Source organism: Cyprinus carpio, chromosome A15 (assembly GCF_018340385.1).
Source record: "Cyprinus carpio isolate SPL01 chromosome A15, ASM1834038v1, whole genome shotgun sequence".
Lineage (NCBI taxonomy): Eukaryota > Metazoa > Chordata > Actinopteri > Cypriniformes > Cyprinidae > Cyprinus > Cyprinus carpio.
This window is the reverse complement of record NC_056586.1, coordinates 15,630,555-15,636,992: the sequence shown is the minus strand read 5'-3', so window position 1 is coordinate 15,636,992 and position 6,438 is coordinate 15,630,555.

Genomic DNA, 6,438 nt, shown 5'->3' with positions numbered 1-6,438 from the left:
CTGTGACTGACTCCACAGTACCATGTTACACACTTAGGAACCCAGTCACAAATCTGCCAGACACAGCACTCTGTCTTTGTTTTGGCCTGTTCTCATATTTATCTGCTCAAGTACATTGTCACAAACAAAAACAAACAGCTATTTACATTGTCCTTGGACATGTAAACCATAACAAGTCTAATGCTGCCCTGTTTGAAACATATTTCACATGTTAAATGTATTGACAAAATTATCTTATAAGTATTTGACGATACTTGAAAGCTAACAATTATACAATCATTCAATATATATTATAAAATAAATGAATATAGATTAAAACTTACCTTTTAGACAAACAAATAATCCACACTTAAAGTCTGGAACTGGCCATTTAAGTGGAACGGAGCGACTGTTGAAATCATTCTGCAGTTACTCCACTTTAGCTCCGCTCCAGGTTTTCTGATTCTTCACTAGTGAGAGAAATGGCTGCGTTCGAAATCGCAGACATCCTTACTTAGTAGGCGAAAAAACAGTAGGCTATGTGACAAAATAAGTATGTCAGAATTCAGAGTACTTATAAAAGAGTAGATTGCATTGATACTACACACACTCATATAGAACATCCTCAAGTTGCGAAGTAATTACTTATTCAGAACGGTACCTAACGTTAGACAGTATGTGATTTCAGACCCTGCCACTGACTTTCAAATGGCCGCGCCTCACACTTCGCAAACTCGCAGTGAGCACAGACAAGCAATAAAAGCAAATAGTTAAATGTCATGATAAAGAATCATTGCAGTGCAGATACAACAAACATATGCACCCTCTCCATTTTGCCGAACTTTCTAGAAGTAATGTTGCCCGATTCATAAATGATTCATTCTTTTTCTGATTCAAACAACTGGTCTGAATGATCTTGAGTTAACAACACCGATTCCTTGAACCGAGAACAGTTTCGAAATCGAAAACTGAGATGAACCAATATAGGACCACAACGTACTATTCCGCGGGTCCTTAAAAGTCTTAAAAAGTCTTACATTTAGTTGTATCAAATTTAAAGCCATAAAAAAGTCTTAAATGGTACAAGAAAGTCTTAATTTGGATTCCAAGAGGTCTTAAATTTGGGCACGGAAAGACAAGAATTTCCTTATGGTTTAATGTGAGGATTAAACTTCAAAAGTCTATGATTTCATTAAATAAACACAAGCGCTGCCCGTTTCAAAGTCAGGTGCTGCTGCTTTGTGTACAGCCATTACTGAGGAAACTTCTGCTGTTCCAAAATCGCCACCTGATTGCAGAGAATGAATGTGCATTTTCAATAAGCCAGTCTGTCGTTTAAATTATTATAATAATTGATACTTTTGACTCATTCATTTTCTTAAAGATGGTTTAAAGGCTGAATTGTGAAGCAATTTAGTGATAAAGACTCTGATGCTGATGTTGTTGGTTCACAAAATAAAAATTATTTAATTATTGACTGATAAACATACAACAAAAAAAAACTATTAAGGAGTTATGAATATGTTGGCAAACATAAGCTGTAAACGAAGACTTTAAGTGACACGAAACTGTGGTCTAATGTCTATCAGAAAAGCGATATTTATTGGGTATTTGGTGCGGGGGGAGTTGCGGGTACTTGGGTTTATGTCCCCACCAATGTCAAAAGGAAACCTACGCCCTTATAGACATTGCCCTACTGCGCTCATATGGTATTAATTTTGTTTGTGCAGGTCTTAAAATGTCTTAAATTTGAGCTTCAAAATCCTGTAGATACCCTTTAGGATATAATTGATACTTTAATTAACAAACATACTGATTCGGTTTAAGTAAAGGTACTTTATTAACACCTGCATTTCAACCAAGATATGTAAAAGTTAATGAATTTTAGCACTAGGTAAAATTATATTATGGTTCAAAATGATTACGTTTTTATGAACTAATCATGGCTGCAACAACCTAAAACAAACAAATAAACATGCTTGTGCTGCTTCTTTGAAAAGATGGCTGTGTCTGAAATTGCTCGCTCTTCTCTAGTCTAGTGCACTGCAACAACAAGAAGTGAAGTTTTTGTTTGTGTGTCGGAAGAATCTTACGAGAGAGAACTGAAGCTAGAAATGTCGTCTGAAGTGTACGACTGCATGCACTGCCTGTCAGCTGGCCAAAAACAAGCAGAAAACTCTGCTGCTGGAGCAGGTCGCTGCAGCATGGTTTCTAAATAATTTGTTCAGTCTTGTTATGATTCATTCACTTAATTCTAAATGACAGCATAATACAAATGTTAGTAAAATGGTAAAGGCAGAATATTCACCTAAAGCAATTAAGTAAATGTAAGAGTCAACATTAATAATTCTTGTATATAACATATGGACTTGACTGTTATGGTAGTTTTTTTTTATTATTATTAAAACAGATGTAGTGCAAGTCCAGTGGGATCAGTGTTCTTTGAATTCCATCTTTCTCCCCAGTTTTTTTTTCGCCCACTCCAGAGGGAGCGCTCATGGCCAGACCAGCTTATACGGAAAACCTATGAGGAAGATTTCTTCATACAGATGATGCAGGAAAGCTATGAGCTCTGGGCTCAGCTTGAGAGAGAAGCAGGTGTTGAACTGTACAGGTGAGTGTATGTAAACATCTAATAAAGAATTTCTCCACAATGCAACATGCAGGCACTGTACAACAAAACTTGCAGACTGTTATAGCCATCACCCATAACTTTAAAGGAGCGTTTTCATTCTAGTCCCTAAGCATCATCTACAGACCATGGGGTGCACTTGTTTTTACAGTGTCTGAGAGGTGTAATGGATCACAAGTGGATCAAGCCCACTCAGCCTTGATGTAGAATCAGGCGCCTTCCTCTTTCTCTCGCAACTATCCATCTCAGCTCTCTGACGGATGGGTCCTGATGAGAGGCCACCTGTGCCCTTGAGCATCTCAGAGACTGCTGGGCAGCGAGTGAAAAATGTGTGCAAGATTTTAAAGGATGCTGGATTTGTTCTGTTCTTCTTACATAGAAATTTGTAACATTCAGATAACACTTGCTTACCAAACAAGTTACAGTTATTAAAAATATAATTGATTTGGACAGGATTAGTATTTATTTACATGATAGGGTTGTTTGTGTGGATGTGGTGGTTATGGAAAGTCATTTGCAAAGTGGGGTTTTGGACAATAAATAAATGCAATAAAGTGACTTGCTGTTCATATTAATCATTTAAGCCCAGCATTAATGATTTTCTTTTTGATTGCGTAATAATGTCAATCAGGGCAGAATCTATTTGCAATAGAAATTTGATAACATAAATGTCTTTACTGTCACTTTTTATCAATTTAATGCATCCTTACGGAATGAGTAATTTTTTTTCTATGCTTTGGATTCATTTTTTTAATTTAATAATTTAAATAGTTACTTAGTTCGTGTTGTCCATTAGCAATGCAATTTCCTCGCCAAATGATACAGATTTATGTAGATATTGTCCAAAACACTACTTTGCCCAGGGCGCTTCTATTACAATATTATGCATATAATTAAGAGACTGAATTAATTAAGGCGAAGATCATACCTGACACTCTTACACTGGCTGTTCTGACTCTTGGTGATTTGATTTTCTTTTTACATCAGATTAGATGCCGGCAGCTTGAACAACCAACTGTTATTTTACCCAGAGAGCTGCCAAAAAGGTCAAAATCCATAATAAATATTTGACAGGCAGTGCAATGACAAATTTCGCTTTAGTCACAGTGTTCAGCAAAGGGCAAAATAAATGAGGATTCAGCAATAATGGCTGTTCCTATGGCTGTTCCTGTTCCTAGGATCCCTGAGGTAGTTGAGAAACATTAGGTAATTTAAAATCATTTGATTTGGTCAGTATTAAAATCACAAAGTACTTCTCTGAAATACTAATTTACCTCTGCAAAGATCTCGCCCCAACCTACTCCTCTTAGCCACATTAGGCATTGACAAATATGACATGGAGTCCTTCTTTCAGTGTCCCCAATCAAACACACACACAGTGGGGGACTCAGTCATAAAAATCTCTGATGAATGATATGGACCTGTGATCTCATGCTGCCCATGCATCATGATGGCTGGCTGATGAAGTAGGCCTTGAAAAACAGTATCCACAGAAAACAACTCAACCATCTATCACACATTGTTGATTTAAAGCCTGTATTCCCAACCTCTAATCTATAGTGCCATAACTCCTTACATTAAGACACCTGCATCACAAGTAGGCGCAGACGGCGCTGTGCACAATTTATACATGCCTCTAAGCACTTCCACCTAAATCAAGGTGTAGCTGTTTAACATGGACATCTAAGTCATCTTGTGAACTTTTCCTCGCAGGCGCACAGGCCTGTTGATTATGGGCCCAGAGAACGGAGAGGGTTTCTCACACCTAAAGGCCATGATGCAAAGGCACAAGTTCCCACAGTGTTTCTGGAGAAGCAAGAATTAAGCCATCACATTCCCAATGTGACTCTCACTGATGCAAACAGAGCACTGACAGACACCCATGCTGGCGTGCTGTATGCGGACAGAGTTAGTCACTGGGGTATATTTGTAGCAACAGCCAAAAATACATTGTATGGGTCAAAATTACAGATTTTTCTTTTATGCCAAACATCATTAGGATATTAAGTAAAGAACATGTTCCATGAAGATATTTTGTAAATTTCCTACTGTAAATATATAAAAACGTAATTTTTGATTAGTAATATAAGAACTTCATTAAAGACGATTTTCTCAGTATTTTGTTTTTTTGCACCCTCAGATTCCTGATCCAGACAAACTATACATCAATAGAAAGCTTGTTTATTCAGCTTTCAGATGATGTATAAATCTAAATTTTGAAAAACTGACACTTAAGACTGGTTTTGTGGTCCAGGGTCACATATAAACTACTGTATAGAAGTTTGGGCTCCGTATGATTTAGTACTTTCAGCAAGGATGCATTAAATTGATCAAAAGTGACATTAAAGACATTTATAAAGTTGGACAGATTGTGTCTATCCTCATAACAGTATCACTGAAATGTATTTTCTCCTCATTGGAGTCGGTAGATCAATTTGAGCTCACCATAGCAGTTAGAAAAAAGACATACAAATGAAAAAATCAGATGACATGAGTTTTTGGTACAATAAAGGGTAGACATTTGCTTGATATGTTAGATTTTTTTATGATAAATGCTGTTATAATTTATCAAAGTATAATTGTTTATTCTCAAATAAGAATTCTGTGAAATTCAGCGTACAGTGGAAATAAATCTCTTATTGTGGAAACTCCTAAACTTTCAGTGTCAGAAAGGCATTGAGCAATGTACTTTGTGTACATAACTGTACTTCAGTGTCGCCTTCACCGTGCTTTTTAAAGCTCTTGAAGATATGGCTGCAAACTAGCTTGTTTAAGGCTCCTTACATCCTATCTAGGGAATATGGCCATGCACTTTTATACACAATGCCTCTCTGGATTCAATAAGCTCTGCCTACAGCAGCTACAGAGTGCAGTGATAAGCTCCCTGTTGGCTCTCACTAAGGAAACTGTTTCATTATCTGTTGCCCGAATCTGACCAGCTTTTTCCAGTTTTAACTGATCCCCGCTGACATCTCTCTGTGTCAAACTCAGCCCCTGTTAAAATTTAGCCAGTCTATCCTCACTGCTCTTATTAGGATTTTCTGTCATAGATGAGATGTTTTCAAGAAGGTTTGTCTATTCAGTAAAGTTGAGCATGCTGAAGTGATTTAAATCTGTTATTGTTAATGTGTTTTTCAGAGGGTGTTTCAATCCAGTGGGGGTGTGATAAAGGATGGGGAGAAAGTGATTGACATCACGCCTGGGGTGGCGGTCACTATAACAACAGGCTCTGGGGTGTACAGAGGGGGAGTATGGTGATCAATGCAGGACCCTGGGCCAACACTCTACTGACACACACAGGACTGCAGCTCCCACTCAAGGTCAAGCATACATCCAGCCATCCAGTTCTTTCATTTACTCATCTATTCATTCATATCCATCCATCTATCCATTCTTTCTTTCTCTCTTTCAGTTACTCACCTGACCACATGAATTCTTTACCTCTCAAGGCTCGACAGTGCAAACACTTCATTCACATATGCAACTAAAAATAGATGTGTGCGAACTCTAAAATGTATTCAGGAGCACATGTGTGAATAAGAAGAGTAAAAAAATCTAAAAAAGAAAATCTATTTTTTGAAATTTTAAGTCATAAATATCTTAAATGTTATAAAAACGTCTTAATTATAATTTTAAGAAGATATGTATTTGGGGATGGAAAAACAGGAATGTGATTATTAAACTTCAAAAGACTTTGATTAAATTAAATAATGCTCTACATGTTTTTAATATTAAAATGCTGAACTGTTTCTTATGATCTACTATTGATGAATTATGACAAAGTTTACTTCCGTCCATTGGTTAAATTTCTTTCTTCACCTATTTAC